At 39.3% G+C, this 12,293-nt stretch overlaps 1 long non-coding RNA gene across 1 annotated transcript in view; it reads left to right on the top strand.

The window, feature by feature from the left end:
* Positions 1–11,877, top strand: part of LOC147361547 (uncharacterized) — a 57,567-nt gene extending 45,690 nt beyond the window's left edge. Inside the window, exons 3-5 of the long non-coding RNA XR_015138067.1 lie at positions 6,954–7,049; positions 11,190–11,343; positions 11,626–11,877. This is a non-coding gene — a long non-coding RNA (uncharacterized LOC147361547). The remainder of the gene's footprint in view (positions 1–6,953; positions 7,050–11,189; positions 11,344–11,625) is intronic.
* The last annotated feature ends 416 nt before the right edge of the window (positions 11,878–12,293 follow it).

Raw genomic sequence — 12,293 nt, 5'->3', positions numbered from 1 at the left:
GAATATTGTATCAAACAGAGCTCTGGCAGGTGATTCAAGGAACTTTTGTAAAAATGTGGGCCAAGATAAGCAACTGATAAAAGATGTTGATGCCCCCAAGAAATTAACCACAGAAGAAATGGACGTAACGAGATGGAGAAGATAAGACCTTTCAAGAAACCAAAGAGTTGAAGAATCCAGATTCTGCCAGAAAAGTCTGCCTAAAGCAGAGATGGAACAGGGAAGATACGGCTCAACCTCCCTCTCCCACCACTTACCTTATTCACCTCTCCTTCAATATTTTTATTTGAGAATAAAATCTCTACTGATTCAGATCACTAAATCCTAGTGCTGCTGCCTTTGCATGACAATGAGTACATCACAGGCTTACAGACTTGATGCATAATTAAGTATTTGGGGAACTTAATACAAATGCAAGGTAACAGTACAATTGGGCTAACCTTGAGAAGCAATTATATTCATATTAAACATCAGTACTATGTTCTAGTCACTGGATTTGGGAACATGAACGAGCCACACTAAAGATTATCTGTTATGCTTCCCAACCTCCAGTCTCCTTCCTGCTGGTGCTGACCACTGTTTGAAAAAACAGAAGCCAAAGAGTCAGGGGATGCAGTTCACAGGGTTAGCCTCCTAGGGCTCAGAGGAGGGTTGAGAAGGGCAAAAGTTGATCTGAGGAATGGTCAGTGGAGAGTGACCAACATAAATATAACCCCCAGGATTTTTAAGGCATCCTATCAGTCCAGCTTTAAAAATAAGGTTTGTGTCTTCCTTTTAATTTATTCATGAGTCACTGAAATATCCTACACTATGTTAATGTTACGGTAATTCCAATAGGCAACAAGTTCTATATAGGCCCAGGTTTTGATCAGGTATATATTTGACTGTAAGAAGCAAAAAAACTTGTGACTTTATTTATTTATTTTTACAATGACTTTAATAAGGTGGGATTCACCCATACGAAGGGCTTCCCAAGTGGTGCAGAGGTAAAGAATCTGCCTGCCAATGCAGGAGGCAGAAGAGACACGGGTTTGATCCCTGAGTTAAGGAAGATCCCTGTAGTTAGGAAATGGTGATCTACACCAGTTGCCTGGAAAATTCTTGCCTGGAAAACTCCATGAACAGAGGAACTGATGAGCTACAGTCCATGGGGTCACAAAGAGTCAGACATAACTGAGTGACTGAACACACCCACACACCCCCATAAGAAGTTTGGAGGTAGTAGACTGCTGGCATTGTCAGCACTCAGGGACATTGGAGCCAGAGTCAGCCATTTGGGGGGCTTTTAATCGATGCGTTTCACCTCAAGGTTGTAAGAAAGCTGCTGCAGCTCCAGACATCATACCTTCAAGGAAAGAGGAAGGCAGAAAGGAAAAGAGCAATGCCAGTTACATCTATCCATTTTTACTGGGAGAGCAAACACTTTCCTAGAAAGCTCAGCCAAATTCTACCTTTGTTTCACTGGCCCAACTACAGTGCACTTCTAACTATAAAAGAGGCTTTGTAAGCACATAGTTAGGCAAGTGTTTTTTGTCTTTAATAAAATCTGGCTTCTGGCAGCAAGCAGGAAGTGAGGAGATATTTAACAGGCAACGGAAAGTGTCTGCCACAGTTAAATATCATTCATATATTTTATGTTTACTACATTAGCTACTCAAAAGGAACCCATTCACACTCATTAAACATTAGATAACAAAAAGAAATGCTCGTTTACTCTTCCTTCTCTAGTGAATAAGCCAAATAGGTAGTGAGCCTGTCATCTGAAAGCCATTTTCAACTAACATCAACCCACTTCTTACAGTAGATGGGAGAACGGGAGAACTGATTTAAAAGTAATATCTCAACTTATGAATATGATGCTGTCCTTCTCAGGATAATTATGTTGTGTTCTTGAATCCTAGTTCTTACTAGGGCTTATATTTAGTACTAATATATTTGCTTCTCAAAACTAGCCTAATTATGCTGTTAGTGAATTCGTATTTAATTCCCAAATATACCCACTTCCACATCATCTCTACAAGACTCTGTGATCTACTGATTGCTATGCAAAGACAGCAGCATTAGGATTTAGAAATCTGATTCAGTAGAGGTTTTATTATCATTAGAAATATTGAACAAGATGTCCCTGGATGTACCATTTTGATCAGTTACAAAAGATAACATGCTATAGACCAAGAGATATTATACTCTAATTACTGCCTTCTATTCAGTGATCCTACTGCTCATGTTAATGAATAGCTGCCAAGTAATAGTCATTTAACAGAGAAGGGAGCACAGAAACCACATTTCAGACTTCAGTATGGCAGTGATCCATCCCCCTTGTACAAACCCAGCATGGTGTGTGACCTTGAGTTGCTGTCATTTAAGTGGTTTTTGATTTTTTTAACCATTGTTTTATTCTGCATTGCATCTATTATTCATATGAATCCTAGGGCGAAGCTAATTTTCCTGCCACATCACCTTGTTCTGTCACACAAACTTTCTGGCCATTTCTGCCCCAGAGCACTCTTGATGGAAGCATTTGTTATACAATCAGTCTACAATGTGGGCTTAACTTGGCACTGACTCGCAAAGGGGAAGGAAAATCTCATTTTATGGTGCTGAGTTTAAAATCTGAACAATTCAGGTACATCCAAAGCACTGAAGACAATGACATTTCAAAGGCAGCTGGGTACAAAACACTAAATGATATTCAATTCAGTCAAACTGTTTTATGCTTTAGTTCATCAGTATTGTTGACATATAACAGAAAAAGATTCCATGGCCATAGTGAGCCCCAGTAGACTGCAGACTATAACTCTTGTGATGCTTTAAAAATTAAAAGTGTGAAATGGGGCTGGATGATCAAGAAAGTCGGTCCTTTGTATATTAATATTATGGACAAAAAAACCTTAGGCATCTCCTGAGATGTTTCCTTAAAACACAGCTAGTAGGACATACCACAGTTTTCCCTCTTTTTCTTTTGTCCTTCCTCTATTGTGCTGCTGAGAATGTGGGTTGAGCTCTTAGCACCATTTTGGATCATGAGGATAAAGGTCACATCTTAGGGATGGTGGGATAATGAATTGGAAGCATCTTGGGTGCCTGAGGACTTCAAGGACCAGCTCTGGACTTTCTACTCTAGAATCCCTCTGTGAAACTGAAACAAGCTTCTGTCTTGTGGGTCTTTATCGCTCAATGTCAAACACAGTACTAGCAGCTACAAGCTCAGGTAATAACAAAAACAACAGCTAATATTTATTGACCTCTGACTTTGTTGGATAGTGTTCTGGGCACTTTATTTGTGTTAGCATCTTCAATCTTCACAACAACCCAATGAGGCAGGTACTGTTTTACAGAGGAGAAAACTAGAACTTGAGAAAAATACTTAACTGGCCAAGGTGATGCAGCCAGTGAGTGGTAGAAACAGGACTCAAGCCCAGGCATCTGACTCCAGCATCCATGCTTAGGACATTAGCCATGGTGGAGGCCATATTTATAACTATGACTCCTATTTCCTCTACATAGTACATCTATCTCATTTTGAGCAATATTTATGTTTGCCTTAGTTTTTGGAACTCCCCTACTTCCAACACCCTACTTGTTCAACAAATGCTTACTTTAATAGGTTACAATACTCTGTGTTATCCCAAGGTTAAGGAAGACAAGTGAAATTTATTCTGATGGAATAAATATCGGAATTTATGCATGTAATTGTCTTGTGCTCTGTAGCAAAAGACATAATTTCATTCTTCTAAATGCTGCACAATAGGGAAAAAAGAAGTGAAGGATAGAGACAATATCTTGAAGAATGATTCAGTAAGGAAGGACATGGTCAGAGAACAACCTGAATTCAGTACTCTTTCAATGCAATCTTCCACAACGGCATATTCAAAATACTTTATAGATCAGTAGCTTAAATTATTTTTTAAAAAGCAACTGTCATTATCCATAAGAGGAAAATATATTTACTCCATACTTAGGGTGGCTGGTGCTTAAGGTCATTTTATGCAAACGATGTTTTTGTTGATAAAGTCAAGGACAAGGAAACCCAGTTTCTATGTAAGTACTAGACTTTTTTTCTGGACCCTGGGCTTTTAAATATAATTATGACATTGGAATGTCCAAAGAGAAGTATACATGAAGGATAAAGGAGATCGGAATTAACCCTTTAACCTTATTCCACATGACTGCTGCTAAGTCTGCTGCTAAGTCGCTTCAGTCGTGTCCGACTCTGTGCGACCCCATAGACGGCAGCCCACCAGGCTCTCCCATCCCTGGGATTCTCCAGGCAAGAACACTGGAGTGGGTTGCCATTTTCCTTCTCCAATATTCCACATGACTAGAACCTCATATCAAATGCTAGTTTCACAATTTAAGACTCAGAATTTTGAGATAGAAGGAAGTCAAGAGGCCATAGTCCAGTGCCTTAAATTACAGAGGGAAAGAGGTCCAGTAAGCACCTGGTCAAGACTACACAATAGGAAGAAGAACAAGTAGAAGTCAGAATCCCGAATCCCTAATTGAAGCTCCATCCTTTAGGCCATATGGCTCAAGAGAGACACAGAAAGCTTGGAGAGCCTCAGAAAAGGCTGAGGGCTGGAAAACAGTGTAATGAAAGGTCAGAGGATCTGGGATTATTTAACTTGAAAGGAAGAGACCAAAGAAATGATTTAATAATTACTCAGTGCAATGGTACCCCACTCCAGTACTCTTGCCTGGAAAATCTCATGGACAGAGGTGCCTGGTAGGCTGCAGTCCATGGGGTCGCGAAGAGTCGGAAACGACTGAGAGACTTCACTTTCACTTTTCACTTTCATGCACTGGAGAAGGAAATGGCAACCCACTCCAGTGTTCTTGCCTAGAGAATCCCAGGGATGGGGGAGCCTGGTGGGTTGCCATCTATGGGGTCGCACAGAGTCGGACAAGACTGAAGTGACTTAGCAGCAGCAGCAGTGCAAAAAAAAAAAAAAAAAAAAAGCCAAAAACAGAAAAACAAAACAACCAACAAACATTTTCTCTCTCCTAATGAGACAGATAATAAGGGTTTTCTTCACAGTGTTGCCCATGCTATTCTTTCTGTTTTAAACATTGTTTTACTTTACTGTCCACCTACCCAAATACTGGGCATCCTTGGTGGCTCAGCAGTAAAGAATCCACCTGCAATGCAGGAGACACAGGTTCGGTCCCTGGGTCTGGAATATTCCCTGGAGAAGAAAATGGCAACCCACTGCAGTATTCTTGCCTGGGAAACACTATGGACAGAAGAGCCTGGAGGGCTACAGTCCATGGAGCCACACAAGAGTTAGACACGATCTAACAATTAAACAACAATCCAAATACAACTTCGTTTCAATGTCATTTGACAAGGCCTAGATCTTTCTAAACCGTCCCCAGATGAGTCCATTAACACTGAACTTTATTTTCTCAGGTTTCCTCCTTTAGCACTTATGGTTAGGACCGCAAAGATTGACACATGCATTGTCATCATGACCAAATGTTTCATTGGGGTGTTTCTCCTTTGGAGAAATCTATTCTAATCCTTCAACTCTTAATCCTCCTGTCATGTAAACCTCCATGGAACTTCTATCGTGGTCAGAGTTGAGCTTAGAATAGAAACTCAATACTTATAGAATTTAATCAATCCAGGGCATTGTAATTTATGTTAAATATAAAATATATTTTTTCTAATGATGAATTAAGTATTATTTAAGTAATCATTAAGTAATATACTAATTATACTGTAAACTTTCTAAAACCAGATATATTATCTATCTGCAAAATGTAAGGTCTGAAGGTTCAAGGATTGACAGATAAACCACAATCCTTTCTCAAGTCTGAGCCTTATGATTCTGTCATTATCTACATTGACTTAAACAACACATCCTCTAGATCTCAAGGTTTCAGCTATCTCCAACATTGACTCAAACCACTGCAAAGTCAAACTGATGAATTAATCAATGAGATATTTGTAATAAGTTTTCTGTGGCACAAAAATAAACTGAACAGCTGATTCAATAATCATGTGATTAGAATGTTCCAATTCTATCCATGTAATGAGAACCACAAGCTAGAAGCCGTATATATTGCTCTGATGTTACAAAAGATGAAGGATTATAGATGCACTTACCTTTTATGGATCTATTACCTGTAGTATTTATACAATATCATGGTTTCATAAATTTTTCTGGAGACTATTTTTTCACTTTTATTATTTGTACTCATGCATTTAGTAAAGTAACTGATATACTAGAGAAGAGAGGATATCACTAAATAATCTTGGCAGATGAAGAGAAGAAAATCCCTTACAAGAGACCAACTTGCTGCATATTTTAAAAGATCACTCTTACGTATCTCTATGGCTGTTTTAACTGACATCACTCTAATCTCATGCTTCTGAGGGTTTTACCTTCACTATAAAACATATGCATGGGGATTTGCCCTTTTATTAGCATGTCAATCTATTAATATAATAAATATGATATTTGAGATAACGAACTACCTGATCTCCAGTGGAGATCATTAAAATGTTGCCTCTCAAATTGCCTTCCTAAGGGGCAGACCTCTTTAAAAAATTGATGGGAGTCATGAATTGAATTTGTGAAATTTGTAGAATCTCCTTTCAGTAACAGCCATAAGTTTTCTATAGACAAAGATGGTATTTGGCTCACTCTGAGAGGCTTCCTTGTCTAATAACGTGAAATATAATACAATTTTAGAATAAGCAGGCCTTTAAAATGTCATTTTAGAATGACATTTTAAATGCTTAATGAAAAGCAAGACCCTAAGTGTCTTTGTCACTGCAGTTTATTTCAAGATTCTACTTCGCCTGATTTAGGGTCACTTGAAAAACAGCCAGATTGACAGCAGGATTTGAAAAGTGGCAGTATCTGGAATAGACAGTCCTTCCAATGCCAAAGTGGATCCATAGTGAAGTTAACAAGGCTGACCCTTTGGGGCTCTCGCTTGCACAGGTCTATGAAGGCAAGAAGCTATGAATGTCCCCGTGTCCTAGGAGGGGCCAGCAAGCCAGGTGCTAATCAGGAAGCATTCCTATGTGTTCATTTCTGGTAAGTTGGCCTACAGAGATCTCTGAATCTTCAAGCCTTCCATAATTTGTTGTGATTTACTTTTTTTTTTATTTTAACTAAGATCTCTTTTATAACTTTGTATTTGTTTTTTTTTCTTAGAGGGATCCCAAAGTCATGTGAATCTCAGGCCCTATAAAATCTAGATTTGCTCCTGCCCAACAGCAAGAAGGATTTCATTACAAACGAAATTTGTTGCAACGAATATTTTTAACTGACGTTTTCTAACAGAGTTCGATTAGCTACACTAAGGCCCTCAAAGTAATTTGTGTGAATGTAGCCAAATGGTCTGCATAAATCATCATTTGGATACTGGGAGTTAATGATGTGACACAAAGCCTCAGAGATAAATGAGAGCCCTAATTTAGATGTAGCACCATGGACTCTTAAAACAATAGGTGGATCAGTGCAACAAAAATGACCAAGCAGATGTTAATTCCCAACTTATTACCAAGTAGGAAACTCCTACAGAGATTGCATGAGGTTCTGACACACCTAGAGTAAAAGTTAGGGGCAAAGGCATAATCTATCCTGTGTCGAACAATAATCACTACTGAGGCTGAAAAGAAGAGCTTCATTTGGGGTCTTAAGAATTGCAATTCAGGAGACATAGACTCTGGTAAAACTGTTCAGAGTGGTCCCGGAGAATAGAAAGTGTCTGGGGCTTATCAAGGCAAAAGCCAGAAGGTTGTTCAAAAATTGTGACTGACCCTGATGCAAGAAAGGAAATATTTGTCCTTAAGGGATAGGCTGTCACAAATTATTTTAGAGTAAGTAAGGGCTTCCCTGGTGACTCAGTTGGTAAAGAAGCTGCCTGTAATGCAGGGGACCCAGCCAGGTTCAATCCCTGGGTCAGGAAGATCCCCTGGAGAAGGGAAGCAGTGAGAAAGCTACCCACTCCAGTATTCTTGCCTGGAGAATCCCATGGACAGAGGAACCTGGTGGGTTACAGTCCATGAGGTCACAAAGAGTCAGACATAACTGAGCAACCAACACTTTCACTTTCAAGGGTCAGATACATATCTTGGGTTTTTGGGCTGATGTTCTGGATGCCTATGTTATGATAAGAAGTGGTCCAAGTTCAGATTTCATCTGGGCTGAGCAGTGCTTGAGTCACACTTCTTCAGTGGCCTCTCAGCTCTATTTCAGATGCCTCTCTTGTCAACACTGACTCCATTTTGATTCTCCTTTTATACCTGAAACCTCTCTGCAAAAACTGAGTTTAGACAAACTGAAAAAATTCAGTGGTCAGTGCATACCATGACAAATAATACGGTGCAGAGATTCAAGTCAGTGTGACAAAAGAAAAAAAAAAAAAGGTATCAAAGAATCATTAGTCCCTCTGAACATCATACATTGTGCTGACTCTATTCTGCTGAGCTAAGGGGTCACAGCTTGAACATGGATCCACTTCTAAGTCACTGATACTTGTCACTTATCCTGCAAGAGGTGGGCTAAGAGCACATAAATTGTCAGCACTCAATTAGGAAAAGAATATTTCTCTCACTTTTAGTTTCATGACTTACTAACATGTCCTATACTTTAGAAAATTCACCAACATTAATACCAAGGCTATGACAGTCCTCCAGTGGAGTTAAGATGGTTGTTGTTAACAATAAACCATTTTAAGGTAACTTCTATCATCTGAATGAGATAAACTTTCAATACTTAAGGTAAATCTTTTTAAAATATTCCCCACAAAACTTAACAAGTCAGAAGACAGTCTCTCCCAAGAAAACAAGTACAGCCCCTGGGCATATTGGGTAAAGGCAATGGTGGTGGGAGATGGCTGGTGGGGAGGGGTGGAGATAGGAAGACAGAAGATCAAGGTTAAAGCTTGTGAGAAGATTCACACAAGACACAAGACTTTCTCAGGAGAAATCAGTCTTTAGCCAATGCCTTAGGACAGCAGTACCCCAAATACGGGCTGTCGGCCTCTGAGGGTCATTGAAGTTACTGTCAAGTATAAACTTACAACTATTTTAATAATACTGAGACATTATTTGTCTTTTTCATTGCACTGTTTTGCATAGATGGTACAAAAGCAATGATGGCTAAAGCTGTTGGTTGCTGCTGCTGCTGCTAAGTCACTTCAGTCGTGTCCAACTCTGTGTGACCCCATAGGCGGCAGCCCACCAGGCTCCCCCATCCCTGGGATTCTCCAGGCAAGAACACTGGAGTGGGTTGCCATTTCCTTCTCCAATGCATGAAAGTGAAAAGTGAAAGTGAAGTCGCTCAGTCATGTTTGACTCTTAGCCACCCCATGGACTGCAGCTCACCAGGCTCCTCCGTCCATGGGATTGTCCAGGCAGGAGTACTGGAGTGGGTTCCCACTGCCTTCTCTGAAAGCTGTTGGTGGCTAAACACAAATCGAGGCAATGGCTTCTAAGTGTACTGGTATCATGTACTAGTTTCGTGTGAAATCAGTGTGCTACTATAATGCACATTGTACTTCACTGCCACTCACTGGCAGGAGGGGAAAAAAAAGCCAGAGAACAGTTTCACCTTACAATGACTGTTAACAAAGCAATACAAATTATTAACTTTATTAAATATCAGTCCTTAGATGTACTTGGTTTTTTATAATCTGATGAAACGGGAAGTGTTCAAAAAGTACCCCTGCTACACACTGAAGTATGATGGTTGTCTCAAAAAAAGGACTTGGACAGTTGCTTGAGTTCTGAGCTGAATGAGCAACTTTTTTCAGAGACTGCCATTTTTACTTGATTTGGTGAAGAATCATGCGGAGAAAGCAATGGCACCCCACTCCAGCACTCTTGCCTGGCAAATCCCATGGATGGAGGAGCCTGGTAGTCTGCAGTCCATGGGGTCACTAGGAGTTGAACACGACTGAGCAACTTCACTTTCACTTTTCACTTTCATGCATTGGAGAAGGAAATGGCAACCCACTCCAGTGTTCTTGCCTGGAGAATCCCAGGGACGGGGGAGCCTGGTGGGCTGCCGTCTATGGGGTCACACAGAGTCCAACACGACTGAAGCGACTTAGCAGCAGCAGCAGCGTGTTTATTTAGACATGAGTATTTGGCAGAAACTTTCTCAACAATGAACCAATAAGACTGTCACTTCAAGGAAAGCAACTGACAGTTTTGTTGCCAAGGATAAGATTCAAGATTTGCAGTGAAAATCAGAATTTTAGAAAAATTGTATCTACCAGTGCAAGCCTGGCAGTTTTTCAATGCTCAAAGACTTTTCTGATGATTAGCAACATTAACAGATAAAATATTTTACACTGTATAATGAAATATGCCAACATTTGACAGAGCTGAATAATTCAAAGAATCAATATTCCAACTGACCAATGCATCATGTTACAGAATGCATCATTACAAAATAAATGGGTAAAATAGCGATTCAAAGCACAAAATAAACCAATAAATTTTAATGTAACAGATTTTGAAAAGTTCATGGATATGGTTTCAGATTCTATGATGCAATTCACCTTTAAGAAACTTAGTATTTGGTGTTGCATCTAAGAATAGCCACAAACTATTTAAGAAAGTTATTAAAATATTCCCTTTTCCAAGTATTGAACTGAGATTTCTTAAAACATATCAACCAAAACAAGACATCACAACAGCTTGGTAGTGTCTTTAAAATATGTCCACAGACTCTCTGACAATCCTGTTCTAAAAAGGTGTATTCTGAGAGTCAGACTTTTTTTTTTTTATTGAAGTATAGTTGACTTACAATATTATTTTAGTTTCAGGTAGACAGCTGAACTGAGACAGCAAAGTGATTCAGTTATGCATATATGTATATCTACTCTTTTTCAAATTCATTTCCAAAATATTGGTTATTATAAAATATTGAGTGTAATTCTCTGTGCTATGCAGTTAAGTCCTTGTTGGTTATCTGTTTTACATATAGTAGTTATTACAAAATATTGAGTATAATTCTCTGTGCTATGCAGTTAAGTCCTTGTTGGTTATCTGTTTTACATATAGTAGTTATTACAAAATATTGAGTATAATTCTCTGTGCTATGCAGTTAAGTCCTTGTTGGTTATCTGTTTTACATATAGTAGTGTATATATGTTGATCCCCAAAACACGTGAAAATGAAAGTGTTGCTTAGTCATATCTGACTCTTTTTGATCCCACAGACTGTAGTCCACCAGGCTCCTCTGTCTGTGGAATTCTCCAGGCAAGAATACCGGAGTAGGTTGCCATTTCCTCCTCCAGGGGATCTTCCTGACCCAGGGACCGAACCTAGGTCTCCTGCATTGCAGGCAGATTCTTTACCATCTGAGCCACCAGGTAAGCCCACGTTAATCCCAAACTCTTATTATTTGTAGACTTTTTATGATGGCCACTCTGATTGATGTGAGGTGATACCGCACTGTAGTTTTGATTTGCATTTCTCTAACAATTAGCGATGCTGAATATCTCTTCATGTGCCTTTTGGCCATCTGTATTTCTTCTTTTCTGAGGCTCAGACTTAATGATTCATTTCTAGCAAACAGTATGTGACAAAAGTGACAATGTGTGACTTATAACAGTTCAGAAATGCATCGTGGTTTCCTCCTTGCTCTCTCTCAGAAAACATGGGAGAAGTCAGCTGCTACTTTGTGAGGACACCCAAAGATCTGAGAATCTTGGCCTTCAGTGACAGGAAAAAGATCAAGCCGGATATCCGCATCTTGATTATGTGAAGCGAATATTCCCTTTAGGTAACTTCAAGCCTCAACCACTGCCCAGGCTTCTTGTGGGTCATGGATAATGTATTATATTGGGAGTTGGCTAAATTCAGCTTACTGTCTGCTTTTACAAATAAAGATTTATTGGAATACAGCCAGGTCTCTGTTACATATGCTCTTTGGCTGCTTACAACAGCAGAGGTGACGTTGTCACAAAAACACCATGGCTTAAAATAGGTATTATTTGGTCACTTACAGAATGTTTGCTTACCCTTGTACTACATCAGTGTTCTTCAATTTGCCCTCTTGAAATTTCAAGGTATGACTTTTTCAAGGAATCAGAACCTTTCTCTTCTCTCCCTCTTATTCTTGTCTAATCAACACCACAGTGTGAAAGGGTGATTGGTTAATATTGCAAATGCCATTACACTGACGATTAGTTTTCAACTTATAAATTTTGAGGGGACACAAACATTCAGTCTATAGCAGTAATCAAGGAATTTTAGTACCATATAAATTTGGTACCCACCATCATCCATTTAAAAATAGATAAAAGTGCTCTTAAATTGA

Source organism: Bos grunniens, chromosome 12, assembly GCF_055505025.1.
Source record: "Bos grunniens cultivar Pamir isolate PY7600 chromosome 12, Bosgru_T2T1.0, whole genome shotgun sequence".
In the NCBI taxonomy this organism is placed as follows: Eukaryota; Metazoa; Chordata; class Mammalia; order Artiodactyla; family Bovidae; genus Bos; species Bos grunniens.
Note: the sequence above shows the minus strand (reverse complement) of the source record. Positions and strands in the feature narration are given on the sequence as shown.